This window comes from Bos indicus, chromosome 4 (genome assembly GCF_029378745.1).
Source record: "Bos indicus isolate NIAB-ARS_2022 breed Sahiwal x Tharparkar chromosome 4, NIAB-ARS_B.indTharparkar_mat_pri_1.0, whole genome shotgun sequence".
Classification (NCBI taxonomy): domain Eukaryota; kingdom Metazoa; phylum Chordata; class Mammalia; order Artiodactyla; family Bovidae; genus Bos; species Bos indicus.
The window spans coordinates 56,583,978-56,610,581 of NC_091763.1; the positions used below are offsets into that span (position 1 = coordinate 56,583,978).

Below are 26,604 nucleotides of genomic sequence, written 5' to 3' on the forward strand. Positions count from 1 at the left end.
AGAACCTGAGCTTCATTAGGTTCTGAAACCAGATCTTTGATCTCAATTGGAAGACCATGGGTTTTGACTGGGCTCAAGTCCCAGCCACATTGGTTAGAGTCCCAAGCAAGCATTTGGCTGAGTTCAAGTCCCAGCACATGGGTTCAAGTCCTGATCTGAAGTAAATAATTTCACAATGAGCTCATGTATAGATTCAGATGTCCATATTGTGGACTTAGCTGGTGGCTTTCTCATGGTGTGTTAATCTTTCACTGGTTCCTCTACAACCTGTATTTGCTGTAAATTGGATATTAGGCCTAGAGATGTGATTAGATTCAGCCTTGTTTGTTTACTTTGGGAAAAATATCTCATAATTGGTGCTGTGTGCCTTTACCTTCCTTCAACAAGAACTTGCTGTCTGACTGTCCCTCCTTTATTGGCTTTACTCAGGGTTACTCAATCAGGAGGTGTCAGCTTGATTCCTTTATAAAGTTCCCCATTATCCTCTCACCTGATGAATGTTCAGTTCAGTTCAGTCGCTCAGTCATGTCCGACTCTTTGCGATCCCATGGACTGCAGCACACCAGGCCTCCCTGTCCATCACCAACTCCTGGAGTTTACCCAAACTCATGTCCATTGAGTCGGTGATGCCATTCAACCATCTCATCCTCTGTCGTCCCCTTCTCCTCCTGCCCCCAATCTTTCCCAGCATCAGGGTCTTTTCAAATGAGTCAGCTCTTCGCATCAAGTGGCCAATGTATTGGATGAATGTAGTATCCATTGATAATCATTGCCTAGATCCATTCTTTCTCTTTGAAATTAGATAATGCTGATTTTTCTAATTCTGTCATGTCTTCTACATTTATTGACTGAATTCTCATATAAAAAGGATTTCCCCCTCATCTACTGTTTGAGTACCTTGACACTACAGTTTGCACAAAAGAGACAAGATAAATGCTTGATTCTTTTTCCATGTTTATAAATTTGGAGGGTAATAAATTTGTATCCTTGCAACCTGTAGTAAAGAGAAATGAAATCTTTCCTGTAAGTATTATTATGAACTCATACATTTTTATTTATTTATTTTTGTTTTTTTTTTTGTTATGAACTCATACATTTTTAGACCTTGGTTATCTACTGCAGTCATTATTCTTTTTCCTCAAATTGCCCTGTCTTAGGCCACTTTGACCCCTGTGTCTTTTTGACACAATCTTATCAATCTTTGATCAAGAATGGATCAAATCTCATCCTGTTTACTGATTTGTAAAGGGTGCTAGAAATAACTCTGTGGGCATGTTGAGTATCTGATGACAAGTAGGCATTCGGGGGTTGAGAGGGAGCTATCAAGTACTTCTCTAGATGTCACCGTGTTAGATCTTCTTTTTGAGGAGAAAGGTTGGAAGGTAGCTTTGTGGTAAGATTTCTATGGCAGGTTCTGATGTTAAAATGAAGGTTCTGGAACTGTTTTCTCATACAACAGGGTATGAGTAAGGGCACTGGTCTGCAGTAAGACATACTGGCTCCAAATCCCCTGACCACTTCCTGGCTCTACAGCTTGGTCACGTTATTCATACTCTACATTTCTGTTTTTCCAGTTCTCTAAAGTGCTGATGGTAATAATACAGACCTCTTAGAGTGGCTGTATGATTTACTTGAAGTAATAACAGTAAAACACCCAGTACAAAGGCCTGCCATGCACAGGAAATGCCCAGTAAGTGGTTGGTAACATCAAAATGGCAGCAAGTCATATCCATGGGATTCTGGCATTACGTCTCAATTTTTTACTTCATGCTGTGCAGATGTGAAGCAGGATTTTTTGAGAAAGCAAGGGTTTTCTTTCGTTTTCACTATGCAGGCCTTGAAGTTTCCTGTGTGGTTGATTTGTTTACTCAGTCCACAGCATCATGTGACTATTTCTTACCATCAGTGTGAAATCTCAGATAGAAGTATAATAACTCTGGATCCAGGACAACAGTTCAGCAAAGCTAAGCAGACTTTATTTAAAGAAAGCGCTCGTATTCTTTTTCTGGACACACAACTCATAAGAACTATGTATTATGTTGTTAAGTAGTGGCTTGGGGATGCTTTCACATAAATGAATTTTCCATTCAGTTGAAAGTTACTCTCTTCAAATGCTAAACTTTAAAAATACTTTAATAGCTCCTGATAAAAATTTTACTAAAAATGTAACCGCCTTAAGCAGAGACAGTTGAAACATCTCTTAACCTTTTCTTTATGTTTGCATCAGACAGCTATTGCTGTGTAACAAATAATCCCACAACTCAATGGCTTAAAATAATTTTCATTCATTCTCATTTCCCCAGATACTGAGGAATTGGCTAGGGATTTTTCTAGTAGGTTATATTGCAAGCCCATCTGACCTTGCATTCTCACTGTGGATTGGGCTTGGTTATGGGGTCCAGCAGCACACCAAGGAAAGCTTTTCTTACAGTGATGGAAGAGATACAATAGAGCTAGTCCAAGGGTGCAAGCACATTTCAAGTCTCTTCTTGTATCCATCTGATTCCATTCCATTGGTCATAGTAGGTCACATACTGAACCTAACATCAGCAACACAGAGAAGTATACCTCTTTCATAAATGTGGGAAAGGAAAGAGTTTGCTAAACACCAATGTATTTGATCATACTGACCAGAGTCATTGATATGATTATCTAACATGGCTTTACTTTATGTACAATTATTATTTGTCCCTTTAGTTGCTCAGACATCAGTACTACTTTCAACCTGCTTATTTTGAACCACAGATAAACAAGTCTTTTAAGAAACCTTTTTAGGTAAGGATAAATAAATTCTGTATGAGGATTTCAGGCCTTCTCCTGGGAAGTGAAGCATTTTCATGGCTGTTTTGGGTACTTGACAAACTTTTCCTTTACTTTTCTGTACACAATTTGTCCTAAAAAGAATCCCTGATGTTGCCAGAAATTTGACTTTTGGGAGTAAGAGGTTAACTCAATATGTAAAAGTAAACTGCTAGGAAACAGAGGTTAATTCATTTTGTTATAGTAACTGGGTCATGCACTATACTAGTAACTCTAGACTTTCAGGTTCTAATCTTATATTTTCAACCAACTCACAGAACAGCAGGGGCAAATTGCCTAGTCTCTGGGTGCTTGTAAGTATAGCCAGTGGAGATGATCAAAATGAAAGCTTGAAGAATTGTGGTAGCAATCAAATAGCAAATAAAGTTATTTTCAACTATTTTAATCCTATTAGTATAAAATTCTCCTGATTTCTAATTATTTTGCCTGAGATGCATTGAAATTTACTTTACCTTAGTGCAATCAGTGGAGAAAGGCATTTTTAAAAAAATTAATGTTTTGAACCTACTTTAAAAAAGTACATTATAAAAATTAGAACATTTATTTGGAGGTATGATCAATGCTAATTATAATTAGTGCTAATTTTCAATGTGCTTAATCTGTTCACAAAGCAGACCGAAAGTACTTTAAATTCACAATCTCCATAATGAATTAAAAGTAATAGAATTTTTTACTTAAATATGTTCCACAATAAATCATATTTTCTTAATTCAAGGTTTATTTTTAACTAAATCACATGGGTAGGATTTTACCATGTTTACAAGATTGTGTATTTTTCAGGCACAAGGAAAGCACTGCCAACATCATAGTAATGTGTGATATGAAATGTCTCAGTAGTTGGTGGCTAGTATTTTTCTCTCCCTTTGAGTCCTCTCTGACTCGTGTGTGTGTGTGTGTGTGTGTGTGTGTGTGTGTGTGTGTGTGTGTAAAGCCTTAAATGTAGTAGTATTCTAAGTGGGAGAGGGAAGTGGAGTTGCCACTTCCACAAATGCCTCCCTGTGTATGTTAGCTAAGGGTTTAATTTAACAATACATTCTCCTTTGGCCTTTCAGTTTCTTATAGGAAGAAAAAAGAATTTTGTAATAAACTACTTTGATGCTGGACTTGATGGGAAATCCCAGCCTGCTGAGGGATTTGCAATCTTGTCATCCCTCGGTAGAGATAAGAAAAAAAAAAATTTTTTTTTAAGGTAGATTTTGTACCACAGAAACCACTGCCCCTGTTTCTAGCCATTCTTCTGTCCATGACTCTCCTGTGGAATTAACCAAACCCTACCTCAAGGGTTCTTCCAGATCCACAGATGAGGATGTAGTGATGGCTGTTACAACCACCGTTGACATCATGATTTATGAGAATTTCAGGGTAAAATATCATGTATTCAGGATCCCACAAGGCATGGTTCTCTTGACATAGATTTTCTCTCATCTCAGGCATGACAAAGGTTTTTAAAAAGGTTTTCATTTTTAAATATTTTATTACTATTTCTCTTAACATTTATTGTGGGTTTATTCCATGCTGGGCACTGTGCTAAGGACTCTACATGTGTAGGAATCTCATTAATTCCCACAACTCTTTGGTAAGTATTCCTCCAACATCCATTGGATGCACCCAGGGTTTGGAGGTGCAGAAAGGATCAGCAGTTTGTCATGTAGCTGGTAAGAAGCAGACTAGGGCTCTAACTCAAGTCTATGCCCCCTTCGAGGATGCACCGATGAGCACCATGCCATGTGCCCCATTACCTGTGATCCGCTCCCTTTGGTCTTGACCTTTTGAATTATGGTACTTCACGTAGTTTTCCCTCTTTTCATTCTTGAGTCTCAAGTTTAGTTACCATCTTTCTTAGTCCTCTAAAGGGAACGACTGTTAATCGTTTAATTTAATAGACGTGTATTAAACATCAGCTGTGTGTGGAGTACTGTGTTAGGAATTTGGAGCTACAAAGATTTTGTCTTTTGTATTTTCTTCCTATTACAATTTGTAAAACATTTGAGGTGCTGATAAAATAGATACAAATAAATATCAAAGACCATGAATGTATGAAGATATAATAGCTTCCTTCAAGGGAACTACCAGGAAGAGTCCCACCTGCAGGTCATTCTTGCATGTTCTTTGTCTACCTGGTCTGTTCTGCAGGAATTCTGTGGGCACTTTCCCTCTCAGACTTCTTAGACATCTACCCTCACTTTGAGCCCTGGGTTCAAGTCATCTTGATTCATGACCATGATGAGCAGCATGTCCTAAAGATTTGTAGTGTGCAGAATAATTTGTATGGACTGTCTAGTTTGTTCCCTACAACTCTGAGAAGCAGCAGTCAAATCGAAACTGAGTCATATAAATACAGCTTGCCCACATTCTGCCCGGCTCCTCCAAACCTCACTGTTTCCTTGAATTATCCACTGGACTTGCATTCTTCTGAGTTAGGGTTCCTTCTTCCTGTTTCGCTTCTTCTTTCGTAGGCTTTTTACAGTACCCCACTCCCTTTCACATCTCAGCACTTCTGTTACTGCTCTATTGGTAGAGCCTGAGGAAGATGATAGAAGCTGTGTTCTTTGACAATGGTCATTTTCAAATATTTGGGTACATTGTTCATGTAAATATGGTTGTAGCAGAGGAAATGTGTTATCTTTGTCTAACGGAGGTGAAAACAGAAATTAACCATAAGGTCTGTATTCCTATAGCCAAGTGGGAAGTGATGTTCCTGCAAGTTGCCACAAGTAGATGGCTGATCCTACCCTCCTCTTGAGCAATTTCAGCTCGCACCGGAAATCTGAGATATGACTAAAGGATGTGTCAGGAAGGAAACTTTTCTTAAATAGTGTTAAACACAAAGTGGTAAATAAATAATGTTTCCCTATCCATGTTAGAAAACATCTAAATTGTTAAAGGATCTTCAAAAAATTTGGTAAAAACATTTTTTTTTCAGTGACTGAGTTTTGTTAACATTGACCCTTTGAAACCTTTGCCAGATTTAGCAAATAAATGTACAAATCACCCAGTTAAATTTTAATTTCAGGTATATGATGAAATTTTTTATTTAATTTTTTTTTAAGCTAAAGTGTGTTCATGGAATTTGCAGGATCTTCTTATACTAAAACGGAGAAGGCAATGGCACCCCACTCCAGTACTCTTGCCTGGAAAATCCCATGGATGGAGGAGCCTACAAGGCTGAATCCATGGGATCGCTGACTGAGCGATTTCACTTTCACTTTTCACTTTCATGCATTGGAGAAGGAAATGGCAACCCACGCCAGTATTCTTGTCTGGAGAATCCCAGGGACGGGGGAGCCTGGTGGGCTGCCGTCTATGGGGTCGCACAGAGTCGAACACGACTGAAGCGACTTAGCAGCAGCAGCAGCTTATACTAAAAACATATTTGTCATTTTTATGAAATTCATAATTATTTGAGCATTCTGTATTTTATGGGCTTCCCTTGTGGTTCAGCTGGTAAAAAATCTGCCTGCAATGTGGGAGACCTGGGTTTGATCCCTGGGTTGGGAAGATCCCCTGGAGAAGGGAACATTTACCCACTCCAGTATTCTGGCTGGACAAATTCCATGGACTGTATAGTCCCTGGGGTCATAAAGAGTTGGACATGATTGAATGACTTTCACTCTGTATTTTATATGCAAATCCAACTTTTAAAAAATGTTTAATGATCTATATTTAATTACTAGATGTTAGAGTATTGTTTGAAATGTAAATAATCTTTACAGAAGCAATTTCTCTAAATTTAGTTCTTCTGATAGAAATTTAACTTAGGTAACCAAGGAGGCATAGGCATTTATTCTTCAATATCCGCAAATCAATCAATGTAATACACCACATTAACAAATTGAAAAATAAAAACCATATCATTATCTCAGTAGATGCAGAGAAAGCCTTTGACAAAATTCAACATCCATTTATGATAAAAACTCTCCAGAAAGCAGGAATAGAAGGAACATACCTCAACATAATAAAAGCTATATATGACAAACCCACAGCAAACATTATCCTCAATGGTGAAAAATTGAAAGCATTTCCCCTAAAGTCAGGAACAAGACAAGGGTGCCCACTTTCACCATTACTATTCAACATAGTTTTGGAAGTTTTGGCCACAGCAATCAGAGCAGAAAAAGAAATAAAAGGAATCCAAATTGGAAAAGAAGAAGTAAACCTCTCACTATTTGCAGATGATATGATCCTCTACATAGAAAACCGTAAAGGCTCCACCAGAAAATTACTAGAACTAATCAATGACTATAGTAAAGTTGCACGATATAAAATCAACACACAGAAATCCCTTGCATTCCTATACACTAATAATGAGAAAACAGAAAGAGAAATTAAGGAAACAATTCCATTCACCATTGCAACAGAAAGAATAAAATACTTAGGAATATATCTACCTAAAGAAACTAAAGACCTATATATAGAAAACTATAAAACACTGGTGAAAGAAATCAAAGAGGACACTAATAGATGGAGAAATATACCATGTTCATGGATTGGAAGAATCAATATAGTGAAAATGAGTATACTACCCAAAGCAATTTATAGATTCAATGCAATCCCTATCAAGCTACCAACAGTATTCTTCACAGAGCTAGAACAAATAATTTCACCATTTGTATGGAAATACAAAAAACCTCGAATAGCCAAAGCGATCTTGAGAAAGAAGAATGGAACTGGAGGAATCAACCTACCTGACTTCAGGCTCTACTACAAAGCCACAGTTATCAAGACAGTATGGTACTGGCACAAAGACAGAAATATAGATCAATGGAACAAAATAGAAAGCCCAGAGATAAATCCACGCACATATGGACACCTTATCTTTGACAAAGGAGGCAAGAATATACAATGGATTAAAAACAATCTCTTTAATAAGTGGTGCTGGGAAAACTGGTCAACCACTTGTAAAAGAATGAAACTAGAACACTTTCTAACACCATACACAAAAATAAACTCAAAATGGATTAAAGATCTAAACATAAGACCAGAAACTATAAAACTCCTAGAGGAGAACATAGGCAAAACACTCTCTGACATACATCACAGCAGGATCCTCTATGACCCACCTCCCAGAATATCGGAAATAAAAGCAAAAATAAACAAATGGGACCTAATTAACCTTAAAAGCTTCTGCACATCAAAGGAAACTATCAGCAAGGTGAAAAGACAGCCTTCAGAATGGGAGAAAATAATAGCAAATGAAGCAACTGACAAACAACTAATCTTAAAAATATACAAGCAACTCCTCCAGCTCAACTCCAGAAAAATAAATGACCCAATCAAAAAATGGGCCAAAGAACTAAATAGACATTTCTCCAAAGAAAACATACAGATGGCTAACAAACACATGAAAAGATGCTCAACATCACTCATTATCAGAGAAATGCAAATCAAGACCACTATGAGGTACCATTTCACACCAGTCAGAATGGCTGCGATCCAAAAGCCTACAAATAATAAATGTTGGCGAGGGTGTGGAGGAAAGGGAACCCTCTTACACTGTTGGTGGGAATGCAAACTAGTACAGCCACTATGGAGAACAGTGTGGAGATTCCTTAAAAAACTGGAAATAGAACTGCCTTATGATCCAGCAATCCCACTGCTGGGCATACACACTGAGGAAACCAGAAGGGAAAGAGACATGTGTACCCCAGTGTTCATCGCAGCACTGTTTATAATAGCCAGGACATGGAAGCAACCTAGATGTCCATCAGCAGATGAATGGATAAGAAAGCAGTGGTACATATACACAATGGAATATTACTCAGCCATTAAAAAGAATTCATTTGAATCAGTTCTAATGAGATGGATCAAACTGGAGCCTATTATACAGAGTGAAGTAAGCCAGAAGGAAAAACACCAATACAGTATACTAACACATATATATGGAATTTAGAAAGATGATAACAATAACCCTGTGTATGAGACAGCAAAAGTGACGCTGATGTATGGAACAGTCTTATGGACTCTGTGGGAGAGGGAGAGGGTGGGAAGATTTGGGAGAATGGCATTGAAACATGTAAAATATCATGTATGAAACGAGATGCCAGTCCAGGTTCAATGCACGATACTGGATGCTTGGGGCTGGTGCACTGGGATGACCCAGAGGGATGGTATGGGGAGGGAGGAGGGAGGAGGGTTCAGGATGGGGAGCACATGTATACCTGTGATGGATTCATTTTGATATTTGGCAAAACTAATACAATTATGTAAAGTTTAAAAATAAAAAAAAAATAAAAAAAAAAAGCTGAAGTGACTGCAACTTGATTAAATTAAATTGAAGAGATGGAATGGAATCCTCAAAACAGCAAAGCAGGATTTATGGCTAATATCCAGTCAATATTTGTTTGCCTTTAATGTTTCCCCATTGCTACTAATTCTGCCCTCTGAAGGTTATAGAAAAAAATGAAGATGATGTTATTAATGATGGCACTATATTAATGAGATGAATTATGTACAAGGTACTATTTTAGTGTTTGTTTTAGTTTATTTAATCTTTACAACAGCCTTGTGAAATAGGTGCTTTTGTGATTTCTGTCTTACAGATTGGTAACTAAAGCACAAAGATGTTAATCAAGCCTACATCTCTCTGTCAATTCTTGAATTATTTTCTCTTTTATGGTCTTTGAGTTTTTATTTACTTCTGTCATACCTTGTAGGACAATGTCTCTAGACTCCTTTCTGTTCTTCCTCAGCTCTAGGCTTGCTGCAGTTTGCCAGTGCCCTTGAATATGTTATGGCCAAAATTTTAAAGTCTAGTTTGCATGTAATATAACTTACAGGCAGAGTACAGCGGGGTTTTTAATCGCCTCTGTACAGAATGCTGGAGTTCAGATAGTGGCCCAAGCATTATGGGAGAGTGTTTGTTTTTTTGTGGCAAATGTACTTCCACATGACACCATTGCCTCAGACTGAACTTTTCGTCAGGTAAAACTTCTAGGATCTCTATCTACACAAAATGCAAGTAAGGCAAGTCTCCTTCAGTTTGTACACTTATTTGTATAATTGTTAGGAAATACTTTGTTGTACCTCATTCTTCCTGCCTGACATCATCTTTAAATTTTTTATTTACTTATTTATTTTTGGCTGTGCGGGGTCTTCATTGCTGTGTGGGCTTTTCTCTAGTCGGCGAGCCGGGGTTTCTCTCTAGTTGTGGTGCTTGTGCACACAGGCTTTGTTCTGCAGCATGTGTGATCCTCCCGCATCGGGGATCGAACCTGTATCTCCTGCATTGGCAGGCAGATTCTTTACTGCTGAGCCATCAGAGCAGCCCCTGATACCATCTTGTGTAATCCTTTGTAATATACATAATGGTAGTAATGATACGTGTTTAGAACAGAGACCCAGATTCCAAGGGAAAGGACGTGTAAGATGCATGAGCTACTCTGAGCTCTTCCTCACCTAGACCACCTGTAGTCTCTGCCTGTCTTTCCAGCCAGCTTATGTAGACATCCTATAGAGTGACATCAGTGTCTCTGTTCTGTTTGACTCTATTGTCTTTGGGGAAGAAGGTTGGAGCTGTGTTACAGAATTTTTCTCCCTTATAGTCTCACAAACTCATAATAAATCACTTTCCTTTCATAATAGCCATCAATCCGGTCTAGTCAGATATGCTATCCTGAAATCACTATGTCATTCTGTGCTCTATTTGCAGCTGTAAAGTTTCTCACAAAATAATGAAACTGTTAGTCATAGTACTTTACTCATAGTAATCAAAGTGTTGGAGAGTTAATAATAGGAAAAAGTATTTTTCTGGGCGATTATAGGCTATTTCTGTTTCACGTAAGGAAATAGGACATCTCTAGTGGTATTAGATGGGCTTCCCTAGTGGCTCAGCAGTGAAGAACCTGCCTGCCAATGAAGAAGACAAGGGTTCAATTCCTCGGTAGGGAATATCCCCTGAAGAAGGAAATGGCAACCCATTGTAGTATCCTTGCTGGGAAATTCCATGGATAGAGGAGCCTGATGGGCTATAGTTCATGGGGCTGTAAAATAGTTGGATTTGGCTGAGTGACTGAACAAGTGGTGTGAGTTGTAGCTGGTGGCAGAATATATTGAGAAAAGTAGGGTAGAATGTGAAATAAAAGGCACTTTTTGTTTAAGGAAAGTTCTAACTTAGGTGTCAGTTAATTGTCACTTAATTTAAAAAGGAGACAAAATTATTTTCATACACTGATAACCCTAAAATTCTAAAAAGAATTTGATAAATGTATATATTTTCAATTAATCCATCTACCAACACCCATTTAGTAGAGAACAATTTTATATTTTTGCCAGCTTTATCAATAAAGTGTAGCATCTATGAAAATGTTCAATAAATAAAGTAGTCAGAATTTTATTCACTTTGCCTTGTACTTGTCATGAATACCTGCTGCTGCTAAGTCGCTTTAGTCACGTCCGACTCTGTGCAACCCCACAGATGGCAGCCCACCAGGCTCCCCCGTCCCTGGGATTCTCCAGGCAAGAACACTGGAGTGGGTTACCACAGCATAATTGATGTTTATTCTTCTTCTGGGACTGCTTTGACATTTCTTTGCTACCCTTTACCCTTCAAGTTTACTGATTATAGTGTTTACTTCCCCAGAGTATTAAAATGAATAGTGTTTTATAAGAATTTGAGAAGACTTTACAGAAAATTATAAATATTACTTCACGCTTTCTAGTATCAACATTCAGCATAAAATGTTGCCATAATATTTTAGACAAATAACTGCATGTTAAAAAATATTTAGATAGCACAGCTAACTCAGTGAACATGAATTTGAGCAAGCTCCAGGAGATAGTGGAGAACAGAGGAGCCTGGTGTGCTGCAGTCCACAGCATTGCAAAGAGTCAGACATCACTTAGGGACTGAACAACACGACAACAACATATACAGAAATCCATATCTATATCTATATATCAATGATCAGTGCTCTTTCCAAGGCCGTCTGTTGCATACCATGGTTTAAAGTAAGATTTCATAATACATGGTACTGCAACTCATTATAGAATGCTTATAAATGATTTATTAGTGAAAGCCTTTTTCAAAATACTTATTCCATCATTCTTAAGTACATAGCACTACCATGTACTTTAAAATTTATAATTTTCTGTTTTGTACACAATTATTATCAAAAAGACTTGCTGTCTTCTACAAACATTAAAAAAATTTTTTTTTTCTTTTTGACTGTACCCTACAACCTGTGGGATCTTAGTTTCCCAACCAGGGATTGAACCTGGGTCCCTAGTATTTGAAGTGTGGAGTCCTAACTACTAGACTGCCAGGGAACTTCTAAAATATTTTTATACTGTAAGAAGTGAAAAATAAAGCATGTTCTAATTTGGTTTCCTTTTATGTGGTTTATTTTTCCCACTGTGTAGATGTGAATACTATTGCATTTTTGTTCTGAATGTTCATAGGGAGCCCAAATATGTTGCATTTTTTTTGGCTAGTAGGGTATTTCGCTAACTTGTAGCATTTTCCTTTTTGTATAATTTAATTTACTCTGTAATCATTCATGTTGGGGATGAGGAAAAGATTTATTCCAAAGGTTACTTTGGTCAGAAAAGTATACTGTTTTTGAATTTCTAACTTCTGACTACTGACAGACATTAACCTCATCTGTTGAATATTGGTTGGCATTCAATTTCTCTTTCCTAGTCCTATTGACTTTTTTCTGCCTTTTTCTCATTTGGCATCACATTGAATAAAATTAAACATGTCTAAGTAGTCTACTTAACATAATCACCTTGACGTTTATGTTTAACAGATCTCTTGGAGAAAAGAATCTCCTACCTATACTGTTTTGTTGTATGCTATTGGAAATAATACTTGTACTTGTCAATCTTTAAGAACTAGTGTATTTAATTATATCTTGATTAAATGTAGTATTTTTTCCTGAAAAAGTGAAATTCTATGTAAAGGTTAGTTCTTCTCTACATCATACACAGAAAAATGAGGTTTAATGACAAACTGAGTGGCTCAAAGCTTAATTTCAATTTTAAATTAAAAATGAAATTTTAAAAATTTATTTTTATTTCATAAAACTCTGAACACACTTTGCTTAGAATTTAGGACTTAATTGTAACCATAAAGAAATAATAATCAAGCTTCCTAATAGGATGAGTGTTTGGGGAAATGTGAATTAAACCAGCCGCCTGGAGAGTGTCCAAATATTGCAAAACATATTTTGGAATTATCAAGTGATACTTAGAGTGGAATTCCATAAATAATCAAAGAAGCCAGATGTCTTTGATCATCAAATAATCTGTGGGAGTGTGCCAATGTGTCCTAAGCTTTCCTTATTGGTTTTTTTCTTTTAAATAACCTATTTAATATGAAAATGAGTTCCAAAAATTTTAACTATTTTTGCCAAATCCAGTTTATCGTTGTTAACTCTGGTTGTCCAGATCCTAAACTAATGAAGAATTAGATTTCAAAATATTTTAACGACCCTTGACTCTCAGACAACTCAAATCAGCAAATATTTATTGCATGCCTACTATGAGCAAGAAGTTATGCTTGTTTTCAGGGAATGCAAAAGTAAATAAATCACACTATTCAAACCGCTGAGAATTATTCTAAAAACATAATTTCACATTCCACTTGTTAAAGAGTTCTTTAAACCTATATCTGAAAATATTTTTAGTATACATATCAACAAAAGTACTTTAGGACTTTTTATTCACTGTGAAAGACTCTAGGAGAATATAGCAAAAATGTCACATGTGATTCTTTCTCTTGACAAAGTAACTTTATTATCTAACTTGAAAGTGAAAGTGAAGTCGCTCAGTCGTGTCCCACACTTTGTGACCCCATGGCCTGTAGCCTACCAGGCTTCTCGGTCCATGGGATTTTCCAGGCAAGAGTACTGGAGTGGGTTACCATTTGAGAGAATATAAAATAACAGATAATGCAAGGAAACAAGTCAATGATAATTGTATTAAAATTGTAAGTGCTATAAGAGTACAAAGAAAATTAAGAGATCGGTAGTCACTGCATTTATTTGGGTGCTTCTTTTGGACTGGAAGAATTTATTCCCATTATACCATGTGTTTGTTTTTCTAGGGAACTATTCTCCTTCCCTCCCTCCCTTCCTTAATTAAGGCAAAGTTTAGCCCCACTAATATTTGCATAATCACAAGTTTCATCATGGTTTTGTGTGTATGTAGGAGGGGGGTTGGATCTATGTGGAAGTACTTTTTGATGAAAATCTTTAGTTCAGAAATTAAAGTTGTCACACCACTTTTTGAAGTGGACTAAAATTCCATTGTTTGCTGCCAATGAGTATGGCTCAATATTTGGGATCTAGTTATATTTAATTATAGCATTTAATGAGCTGTGTCTGAATTTCCTGCTAAATTATATGCATTTTTAGAGGAGAGACTATCTTAGCATTAAGCTGTCTAACTGATCTCTGAGTTCTCTTCCTTGCTGCATTCCCCTGCGAGCTGCCCTCTACACTACCATCAGCGCTGTGCCAAACAGCAGGAAACTGCATGTGAGTCTCCAACAACTCTCGGTTGTCTCCAGCAAACATTTCTGAGCACAAGCAAAAGGTCTCTCTCCACCTTTGCCTCCTTCCCCTCCCCTGCAAAAATTCTGTGAGCAGGGCTCTGCCTTTGCTGTGTGATTGCTTCTGTTCTATCAGAATGTCCTTTCCCCCATTTTCTACTGGGTGAATTCCTTCTTGTCTTGTAAGTTTCTAGTTCAACAATTAGCTCTTCAGACTATTTCCCTGGCCCCACTGTTACAATATTTTGTTTCATAATCTGCATTTCCAGATTTATTATAGCACCTCTGGGGGTTGCATGTCAGCAGGAGTCTTACCTGAACAGAGATACTTTAATATAAAGGATTGTTAACTTGTATAACCGTGTTACCTGAGAAACTGCTGGGTGGGGTGGGGGGCTGGTGGCAAGAAGAGGTTAGGTTACTGAAACTTAGAAGCTTGAAGGAGGACCCTACTGAATTGTAGGGCCCTAAGGCAATGGCACCCCACTCCAGTACTCTTGCCTGGAAAATCCCATGGACGGAGGAGCCTGGTAGGCTGCAGTCCATGGGGTTGCTAAGAGTCGGGCATGACTGAGCCACTTCACTTCACATAGCCCATTCATTGGAAGAGACCTTGAAGCTGGGAAAGACTGAAAACAGAAGGAGAAGAGGCCAACAGAGGATGAGATGGTTGGATGGCATCACCGATTCACTGGACATGAACTTGGGCGAACTCCGGGAGATGGTGAGGGACAGAGAAGCCTGGCGTGCTACAGTCCATGGTGTCGCAAAGAGTCGGACATGTCTGAGTGACTGAACAGCAACAACAACAGAACTGAAATCGACCTGAGGTGAAGGTGGTGCCCTGGCTTGAGAGTCCCTGTGGGCTGGGATCCAGCGTGGAGCTAGCTTCTGCTGAGATCTCTGGCTGTGGCTTGTTCTGCTGATGTGTGGAATCCAGCCATCTGGATCCCAGTGCTGCTGGAGGGACTGGCCATTGCCCAGGGAAAGAAGTGTTGCCTGGATGATAATCACAGGAACTGCCAACAGACAGGAGGTCACGTGGGAACATCCACCCACCAAAAGAAGTGTGTCCCTTCTCCGTCCCCGGTCTTCTAGTCTCCCAGGATGTCCCTGTGGAAGGCAGAGGAGCCAGCATCTGGCAAAGCAGAAATGGGGTTTGCTGAACCTAGCATCCCATAACAGAGCATAGACGGGTGAACTTGGAGCTAATGGGTAATGGCTTTTAACTGACTCAAGGGATAAATAACTATTGTCATCTTTACCTGACCATGAGCTCCTTGATACAGGAGTATTACTAGTGTATCATTTACCTGTCATCCCCAAATCCCTGTAAAATCTCCATCTACTTATTTGACAGTAAAACCTAATCTAAATTGTTGATACGATATTCATACATGTTGGTGCAGAGATATTAACATTGATCCTTATCTGTTTGGGAAGGTTAGTAATACTTGATATTTAATCCAAGTTGGCGAAGTCTGGAAACATACTGAATCACGTGATATGTCTGATGCTAAGGTTTCTGATAAGTGAACCTGGATCAGAAGGGCCTAGCATCCGTATTTGGTTGCCGGGGTGTTCAGTAGAGATTCAGTGAAATGCAAATTGTTGACTGCCTGCCTGTTATTTTATTTTGCAAGCTGATAATCTGGTCATGGATAGTTTCTTTCTTTTTTTCTTTCTTTCTTTTGTAACACAGGATAATTTCTAAAGAGATAGTAAATCTGTGAGCACTTTGTACTTTCTGAGTTCATAGAACTGTTAAGGTTTATTAGAGCTTTCCAACTGGAAATGGGAGCTCTTTGGTTAGAGCCATTGAGAAAAAGACCTGAAGGTATTGTGGGTTCCCAGTCTCTATGTCATTTAGCAGGTTATGACTCAGAGATGAATTTTCCCAACAGTTTTTGGAAAAGTGAGTTCAGCAGGATGAAGGGGTATGTATTTCATATGAATTTAAGAGAGTCAAGAAAATTCCACTAAAATCTTAAACATATAAAAAGAGGAGTAATTTGGGGTTTCATCAGTCTAATCTTTTTAACTGAAAATGTCAAATAAGGCTCCTCTTTCTTTGACAAGGCTCAGATGGCAGTTTCCTTCCAGCTTTATTTCTAACAGTGTTGAATGTTGCTCCTGGTACATTTTTGTAAAGCTAGTGTACTTTTAATTTTCCATGCTAAGGGCAAGGACATGCAAGTAAGAAGGTAAGTATTTGTCAGGTAATTGTGAATAATAATAAATTCAAAGGTTAGAAAATATTTAAGAGGATTATACTTGCATTCCTTTGCAAAGATTGAAGACTGCTCTGAGAATGTAACACTTTGTCAGTTTGTATAACATTCCTATTGAAATAGAATCATTCTTGAGTTCATTCCAGTTAGAGAAGTAATAGTACTATAATTAAAAAAAGCGTTCTTGCCTTCAGGTGGTGGAGCCATAAAGATTTATAACTTAAATCTGGTAGAGTCATTGAAATTTCAAACTATCCTTAATAAGGATGTTAAAAAAATTCTTCTTTTAGTTAGCACTTATTGATCCTTCTCACATGTGTAGTACACTCTGCCAGGCAGGGGTTGTGGAAAATATTAATACAAAAGGTAGAAGTTCCTCATCCAAAAATACTTAAAACTGCTAGTTGGGAGGAAGATAAAATGAAGGAGAACTAAGTAATATGGTTAAGAAGAGGAGGAAAAAAAAAAAAAAAAAAAAGATGGTGTAAGATGCCCGTGTCAGACATGAATAAAAATGTCAGATTTTTGGGAGGAGAGTCCTACTGTGGGCTGTGGTAAAATCATATTATCACCCACGCTATTATTTTAGAAAGCAGAATAGCTTTGTAGAACAAACTGTGTTTCTGTCTGTCATGTAACCCCAAACACTGATTTGTTTGCAAGAAATTCTGTAGAATGAAGCATCTTCTGCTTCAGTGCTTAACTCTAAGCACTTTCCTGCCTAAGATAAGCAGAGGCTGCTGCTCAAAGAAAAATTCACCCAAGTGTGGACCATCCAGCTACATCCTCTCCCAACCTTCAGAGTAAAATGAACCTGTGGGCAAATGCCATCTTCGGTTTGACATCTTTCATGTTCCCTCTTCTCTGTCTGTTTGACTACTTCTTTTTTTATTGTTCAGTTGCCAAGTTGTGCCTGACTCTTTGTGGCCCCATGGACTGCAGCACACCAGGCCTCCCTGTCCCTCACCATCTCCCGGAGTTTTCCCAAGTTCATGTCCATTGAATTGGCGATACCTTCCTTTTCCAGGAAGTCTTTTTTGTGTCCCCCCAGTGAATTGGGTGCTCTTCATCTGTGCTGTGACCCCAACCATGTCTATCTTGGCACATCCTTCTCCTCCACCACCACAACTGCCAACAATAGTCATGTCTTAGTCTGGGCTGCTGTAGCAAATGACCGTAGACTGGATGGCTTAAGCAATAAGCATTTATTTCTATCAGTTCTGGAGGCTGGTAGTCTGAGATCTGGGTGCCGGCATGGTCAGGGATCTTGGAGGGGGCTTTTCTTGCTGTGTCTTCACGAGATGGAAGGAGAGATAGGTAGCGCTCTCTTCTCTTCTCAGGAGAATGGTAGGTCCTATTTTCTCCCTATTATAAATAAATATGGTTGCCATTTCCTTCTCCAATATTATTGAAGAAGGAAATGGCAACCCACTCCAGTGTTCTTGCCTGGAGGATCCCAGGGACGGGAGAGCCTGGTGGGCTGCCCTCTATGGGGTCGCACAGAGTCGGACATGACTGAAGCGACTTAGCAGCAGCAGCATAAATAAATAAGCAAACCGAGAATTGGAGAACTTAAGCCCTTTTCTCGAAATCTTCCAACAAGAGGTGGAATTGAGATTTAAAGAAGTTATTCTTACTATTGAGCCTTACCTTTTAGCAGTGACCCCATGCTGCTTCCCTCACTGGGCTGAGAGTCCCTTGAAAGCAAGAATTGTGTCTGTCGTTAATGACCAGTCATATGACTGCCAAATGAGAAGAGCAAAGGGGTGAGAGTTCTAAGTATATTTAGCCTACAGGGCCAAAGTTAACTTATTCTTCTCAGAAGAAAAGCATTGAGTCTTAGAAGAAAAGCATTGAGCCTGCATCCAGCCGGTGACCTAAGGTTATTGTTTGTTTTATTCACTGTCTGGCAGTACTCATGTCAGGCAACAGGTAATCATTTGGGTGCTCAGAATAGCCAGTCAGTGTTAATTCAAGGCTCTCACAGTACGTTTTAAGTGGCAGGCACATTTATTACTACTCGGAAGGAGGCTCATTTTGTTAACATGGAAGGATGAGAGATGAAAGTTGGGAAATCATCCTAATGAGATCATTCATTAATATTGCTCTTTTTTGTTGTTTTGAACTGTTTCACTTGGGTACTTTCATGGTACCTCGTTAAAGAAGTGATTCCCTGGTGAACCACTTGGGGGTAATCCAGGGAGACAGAGATCCCACTTCCTATCAGAGGGTCTCTGGATCCACAAGAAGGATTTGGGACCATTAATTGAATGCAAGTGTGGACACCCGCCAAGTGCAGGGCCCTGTGGGAGATGCCCAGGGATATAGAAATGAATAGGATACCACCTCTGTCTCTAGAAAGGTGAGACTCCCTCCAGCCAGTGGGGAGATTACTGAAAGTTTCAATATGGGATGGCATGCTTTTCTTTAGGTTACATAATAGGCTGATCCTTGCTCAAGACACAAGTTATCATTATTTATAATAATTTGTATTTGTAATGTGTCTGAAACAGTGCTAAACACTTTGTGTGTATTTTTTTTAATTTCATAATAAACCTATGGGACAGATATTATTATCTCTGTCTTACAGATGAGGAAACTGAGGCTTAGAGAGAGGTTAATAACTTGTCCACATTCACATACCCAGAGGGATGGAGCTGGAATTCACACCCAAAGCCAGTGCTCTAAATCACTGTATTAATTTACCTCTTCTGACCCAGAACAGTCTAGAAAAATAGAACCTTCAAAGCCATTACAGGATCCTTTAGAATCAATCATTTGATCATTTCAGTGAACGGATGAGGGATATAAGACATTCTTTCTAGTTTATAGCTGAAGAAACTGACCTCGAGGGCTTGTTTGGAGGGAAGTTACACGTCTGTTACTAACTGGTAATGCTAGGTTGTGAACACAACAGCCTAGTCTTCTTAGTACCATTCCCAGTAGCAATGAAACAAATAGGAACCACTTACTATGCAGGAACAAAGTGATCTGGTGTTTATTATATTTTCCTTCAATCCATTTTCCCTTTCCCTATTGTGTGGCCGTGCATAATTTTCTTGACTCTCTATATAATTACATACCTGCTTCGAGATGAATACTCTAAGCACAGTGAGTAATAGGCTGAGATGGAATGTGGTCACCCTGTAAAGTCATTCAGTATCTTCCACAAAAAATGTAAATAAAGACGCTGCGCCTGCCAGCAGATAGCCAGACTTCATCTGATAGGTGCTGCTGTGGCTCTCCGTGGCAGTCACATGACAAGGATGTCAGAGTTCCTGGGGATTTCAAAGGCTGGCCTTTGAAGGCATGTTTTGTACCTCTCTGCTGCTCTTGGGAGTTTCCTCTTCCGTGTAGGTGCTAGAGGCCAGTCACAGCTATCAGCTCTAGGAGGGCCAGCAGGAAACCGGTCCCTGCCTGTTTCCTGCAAGAAATGAATGCCTCTCTGCAGCAAGCAGCAGGCCCAGTGCTTTACCATGTCATTTACACATTTTTTTTCTTTCCTTTTTTTTTTTAGCCCTCCAGTTATCACTCCATGAGCATGTACGAGACTTACTTTTTTTGCCCAGTATATTTTCCTTCCCTTTACAACTTAGCTGAAGTTGAACCTCCTCTGGGAACACCTCCCCAGCTAACTCATACCCACGCTCCTGCCCCCTACCCCTCTTAGGATGCCTGGCATTGCTCTGGCCAGCCCTTTAGCGAGTCGGATGCACTGTCTCCATGGCCTTCCTCGGCAGGCCCTTGACATTGGACTGCCAGTGTGTTTTGTTTACTTGGTGTCATGGTACTTTCCAGTTCGATTCTAGGAATAGGATTATTTCTTAACTAATATGATTAGTTTTCCTGATTATAAATGTAATAGTATTCATTGTGTAGCATTTTTTAAAAGAGAGGTAAAAGGAAAGGGTATGAAATCACCCATGAACTTACCGTCTGGAAACAACCAGAGTGACCTTCTGGGCCATTTGCTTTCAGTGTCAGATGTGAATGGCCGCTGTTTATGTTTGTTCTGTCCTTGAACAGAAGCTGGACACCTGAAGTTTTATCACGTGGGAATGCCATGGACCTTTTAATGTTTTTTTTTTTTTTTTTTTTGATCTTTGGCCAGAAGCTCTATTTTGTGACAGTTCAGCCCATACGAGCTGCCTTCTTGTAATTGACAGTCTCCCATCATAATTGGAGCTGTCTAACAAAACAAAACACCTGTTTTCTCACCAAGAGAGAAAGCTGTGTTACTTTTTTGGATTGAAAGAACCATAAGCAAAAGAGAGACTGGCTTAGTGTCCTTACAACCTCTCATGTCGATGGAGCTGTGCTAAGTGGTGTGGAACTGGCTTATGAAATTTTTGCTACACTTACCGGGATATTTTGCAGCTTCAAAACCTTTCATTTGCACAGAGTTCTGCATCTGCTAGAGTTCTCTGATGCAGATAATAGAATCCGCCCCAGCTGGTTTAAATGGGATTTGTTATGGGATATTAGCTGGCTTACAGACTCTCTGAAAAGATGCAGAAACACGCTCCAGGCTACATTTCCATGAACATTTCCTAGAACCACCCCACGGGACTAGCCTGACGAGCGGGCTGCCATTGCCGCCAGTGTCCGAACCACACCACCTTTGCCGCGACCCGTGAAGCTGCCACACGTGTGACTCCTGTCCTCACACCTCTGCATCACCTGTCCCAGCACTGAGGGTGTCCTGGGCCTGGGTCTTCTCTCACATAGTTCACTGCCAAATCAAATCTCACGTGTGAGTGACAGAGCCTGTTCTCATGGCTACACCTTCTGTTCACAAGGGAGGATTCACAGGATGGGGAACTGTCAAAGATAGCCCCTTCCTCTTTGGGGAAAAAACAGCAAAGAACAAGAGTTTAGATGCCCACTAATGTCCTTCTCAATAATCCTCTTTTCTGCTTACAATGGGAATTCCATGGCAGTCCAACGGTTAGGACTCCACACTTCCACTGCTGGGACCCAGGTTTGATCCCTGATCAGGGAACTAAGATCCCGTAAGCCATGTGGCGTGGCCAAAACAAACAAATCAAGATATGCTCACATTGTAATGTAAGTCTCCAATCCAACCCTGGCAAAACTGTAGAACACAAGCAGAGTCTGTATTCATTGTCTATTCATCTTTGGGAGGGTGCACGTGAGATAAAAAGAGCATCAAGTAGAAGATAAGAGGTGAAGAGATCTGAAGCATCCCATTGGTTAAAATGCTTTTCATGTTTATGATTGTATCCTGCAGGAGTGAAGGGGGATAGGAGGTTGTGGAGAAAGGCTGGCAGGTAGTAAATGTAGGCTAAGTATTCTCCAGGCCTTGCTAGAACCATAGCTTTCAGTTTCAAGTGAGTCTTTTCCAGTTTGGTCAGAGTGGAAGGTATTGTAGATGTTTTTGCTTAATGGTGATTTATTTTAAACTGGGGAATTTTTCATACTTTGTGACTTTGAGGTGGACTCTCATTATTACTGAGTTTTCTGCTTATAACTTCTCTGTCCTTGGTGGGAAGGGAGGAGGGGAGAGCATCTGTGTGGAAATGTCCAGCTGAACCTGAGTATTTGCATGAGGTCAAGATGGTGAGCGCTGTGGTCCCATCAGGGAGGACACAGTAAAACTCACAGGATGTATACTTCTGTTTATGCACACGTTTTCAAATAGAATTGTTTAATGTCAGCTCGAGCTATCACCGTTTTTGGTGCTGGGGATAGAGCAGCAATAAAGGTATATTAGCACATCTTAATGATCCTGACAATATATTCATAAAGAGGTGCTGTTTAAGGAGCTGAATATTCATTCATGTATTGACAACTGCCTTTACTTTGGTATAAAATATAGGATTTGAAAAATTAGCCTTGCTTTTATTGGAGACAGAACTGCCCCTTCAGAAAGTCTTATGAATGTTTATAATGCATTTTCCCACTTCCATGATTCCCTTATGTTCTTTTCCTCTTTGAAACTTACTTTGCTTTAAACAAAGTAAATTTCACGGGAGGAGTGGATATTCATTGAGTCTTTTTTTTAAGCTTTTTCATGCAAGTTGGACATTTACAAAAATATGAGGTTGGTAGGAGGATAGATGTCATAATTATCAACGTTATTATTGGAGAGAAATACATATCAGGAGTATCCTAACTAATATTTACTAATAATAAATACTTCCTAACTCACTGTGTGAATGAATGAATGGATGGATGGATGGATGGATGGCAAGCGGTACTCTTCAGCCAGATCTGGATTCAGATTTCTGATCTGCTCCTTCCTAGCTGTGTTATGATGATCTCTCTGAGTCTGTTTCCTTGTCTTTATACTGTACAATTTTACTTACATAGGTGTGTTTTGAGAATTAAATAAGCTAATTTATGTTAAAAAAAAAATTAGATGCTGCTGCTCTGGCTTTTGTTGAAGCACTCAGTAAACATTTCCATCACCTCCACTGTCACCACTTTATTCTTCCCTGGGAAATTCCCAGTGAAAATTATCATAACAAAGACACTGGGAAGCTCTCCAGCAAAAGAATCTCTTAACATTTAAAAAAACCGTATACACTTGTGTGTGTGTGTGTGTGTGTGTGTGTGTGTGTGTGTGTGTAACATTATTAACATCTTCCCAGAGAAGTTATTTCCACAAAATAAAATTTGGGAAAGGCTACTACAAATCACAGTTACGTTGATGATTCTTTTTAAAGCAAAACTTTGGTGTGTTTATCTTGAAGACATTTTAAGTGGCCAGAGAGAACTTAGAAAGACTTTGCTGTGTGTACTGAGCCCCGTTCAGTATCACGCAGAAGGATGGGATAGTGAATAGGGATAGTGGGATTGATTGCAGGTGATATCAAGGCTGGTGTGTAGCAGGCTCAGGGCTAAGTAAGCTCCCTTGAAGGAAAAGCCTTGTCTGCATCCTGGCTTCTGGGCATCTATCTTGAGCTACCTCATGAACCAGAAGCCTGGCACTTTGGGACAGTCTTTTCTAGTGTGGCTCTCAGTCCCTGTGACTGTGAGTGTCTCTGTGGCTTAATTCTGCCACTGCCTGTTGGTGTGACCCATGTCTGCAGTCCTCCGGGTGCTGGGGAGGCCAGCTGAGACAGCAGGCAGCTGCTTTTCAGAGGGTACACAGCGATTCCTTCTCTCCAGGGGCTGTACACATCCACCCAAAGTGGTGATTATTGGAAATGGTGATCTACGTGTGTGTGATCTTATCTTTGTAGGAAAGTCATGCACAGATGGGTTGGGGCAGTGAGCAGTTTTTAACTCCATCCTTTCCCTTTTATATTGGAAAGTATCTCTGTGTGTGAAATGAAGGAACGCAAAAGAGAGAACCAGTGGTAAAGTGGGACATAAGAGATTATCATCTCAATGACCTCATAACCTTGTGAATTCGGGCCATTCTTTTCCTTTTAGGTCGTATATTTAACCTTTAAATGGCGTAAAAATCAAGGAGGAAAACTCTTTTATTCTTTTTCTCTGGAATTCTCCTTGAAGGAGTTGGAGATGAAGTCGTCTCTCTGGTGGAGTTGGCAGTGCTCGGCACGTGTGTTTTCTCTCTGCCTAACCGTGAAACCTGCTACGAGGGCTTGATGTCAAGCCTGTGAAGCTGCTGAGTTGAATGTGGTGCTCCTTTTAGTCACCACCTTGGAAATGATCTTAATTCTTTCTGTTACAACCCAGAATTTTTCTAAGGTTTTCTCTTAAAAGTTAAATTCTTAATTTTCATTTTCAAGAAAAAAATGTATTAACTTCTTAAATACATTCTCTTTCTTCTTCTGAGTTGGCGTAGACCTTGAAAGCAGCAGTTGCGAGTGGTTGTCCGCAGTGCACTGCAGGGGAGTTTAGTATTATAAATCCAAGTGTCTGAAAAGGAGGATTTCTCAAAGTTTTGGACACAGCCATGCAAAAGTGTTCATATCCTCATCTCTGTAACTGTGTCTGCATCCCATGGCTTTCATCCTTTTTCTTTGGCTATGTCCATGTTTATCTTAAATTAATTTTTATGTTAATCAAAAAAGTCTTGCTTTAGTGGGCTATTGCTGATAAATCCAGTGTGGACACTTCTTTAAGGAAACAGGGTTGGTTAGTCAGGGCTGCATGTCTAGAATTCTCTTTGATCAATTATATCATGAGTTGATAAAATAATTGTATAACTTTTGCTGTTAAATGAAATTGAAGGTAAATGCAAGATGCTTGTTATCATCACATCTTGACTTGATATGTGAAAGAGAATAGGTTCCTAAGTTTGGTCAGGATGGTTTTCACTGAAGTGAAAAAATTCTGAAATGTAGTATAATTTTGTGACTGTGAAATTGTCACATGTATATAAGAATATTATTGTGATTTGATTTGCCTAAGAATGCCATGAGTGGTTCTGAAGAAGGTCCAACTTCTGAATCTAAATTTCAGATTCTGAAATTTAGGCCACAGTAGATAAGGAACCCCTGATGGTCTCAGGTTAGATTTTCATCTTTAACCCAAATAAGGTTTTCTTTCAGTTTTAACCTATGACTTAGGAAGAGCTTTCTCTCCTATCTGAACCAGAGCTCCTCACTCTCATTTCCCAGTTTTATAGTGGGAGCCTCAGAGATGTGGGAAAAGGAAGAGGAATCAGGCTTTGACTTTTGTCGGTGTATCCCCGTGGAGCCTACTTCCAGAGTTGGCTTTTTTCCTTTTCTCCTCTCTCCCGTTCTTCTCTCCTGCTTTACTCTGTTGTCTTTGTGCTTATTATCTGTCCCTGTTTCCTCTGAGACAGCAGACAAGCCAATAATCAAGTCTCTTGCCTGACTGAGGCTCTGAGAATTGGTTACATGAGGGCTTTGCCCAAGGGACTCAATATTGAATGTGTTCATGATTGAGTTAATGAAACAGGGATCAGGTGACAAATTTAGTTTATGGAACCCCATTCAGGACAGCAACCATTTGAAAGGGTTGGAAAGACATACCAGAGATTCTAATCAAGCAGCATGGCTTAGATGAAAGGTCACAAATGAAATTTAATGTGAATTAGGCTAGGGTAATTCATACTATGAAAATAATTTAGGCATATAACATTGTTATCACTTCATACTGCTTTTGAAACCTCCAGCAGTAGAGGAGGTGATGCTTGCTGTTCCTTATAACAGAGGTTTTAGTGATTTATTAAAAACAAAGGAATTGCCTAGACCATATATTGTAAAATAACATTTGCCATGGCAGAGGTGAAGATAGAGGAATAAAAAGGGGGAATGCAAAGATAAGGTGCTGTCACTGCTACCGGACTTATTTCTCTCCAAGGATCTATCCAAACACTGTTCAAACATTTCTGTTGAATATAATTCATACAGTATCTCCTATATTAGTGAAATTCCACTAATAGAAAATTGGTGTCTACACTCACAGGATATGTGTTTTAATTTACAAATTATACCTATGTACTATATATTCTTATTAAGCATAGCATAAAGCTCTTCCAAAAACACATAAGATAAACTGTGTTATTTATTATCAATATTATAAAGTCTTTTTAATCAGGTAACAAATTCATATAATTTTAGTGATAGCCATGCAGTTAAATATGCTTCATTATTTTTAACCTAAGCTTACTTCTTTTGATATAGATATTTGAAGGTTAGTTTATAAATACTGATTCCAGCCTGTGTTACATAATCTGATTTTGCCCTCTTATGTTCAGATCTGATTGGATCTTCAATTTCTACCTATAACATATGGCTGATTAAGCTAAATCCGTAGAAAGGTCCATTTTTACCGTTTTCTGTCTGTTTGCATGTGCTTATATTAGTGCTAACCTTAATCCATGTGTTTTTTGCAGGAATCTTTTTAAGCCACTTGCACATTTGTAAATGAGTTCAGTTCAACTGATATAATCTTATTTATAAATCTACTTAGCCAGGCCCAGGTGCATTGCAGTTTTCACCATATGCTGGGAACAAAACACTGTGTGGATTCTTTCCTCTGGGCGAATCCCCTTTTTTCATGCCACACCTCACAGTTCCAGTAGCATGTGATTTAGGGAATGCACCAGGGAAAGCTCAAATCTGAGACTTTAGGAGAGCTTCCTTTATTTTTATTTTT

General features: G+C 39.0%; 1 protein-coding gene and 1 long non-coding RNA gene across 5 annotated transcripts in view; one reads left to right on the forward strand and one right to left on the reverse strand.

Moving 5' to 3' along the window:
• Positions 1–26,604, forward strand: part of DOCK4 (dedicator of cytokinesis 4) — a 477,852-nt gene that overhangs the window by 120,254 nt on the left and 330,994 nt on the right. The window lies entirely within an intron of this gene.
• On the reverse strand, positions 17,729–20,557 carry LOC109557431 (uncharacterized). Of its 2 annotated transcripts, XR_011566111.1 has the most exons (4): positions 20,476–20,557; positions 19,626–19,966; positions 18,193–18,239; positions 17,729–17,907 (listed from the first exon to the last, which is right to left on the reverse strand). It is a non-coding gene; the product is annotated as an uncharacterized lncRNA (long non-coding RNA). The 2 variants fall into 2 exon arrangements; XR_011566112.1 differs by lacking the exon at positions 19,626–19,966 and having other exon boundaries at positions 18,193–18,284; positions 20,476–20,539.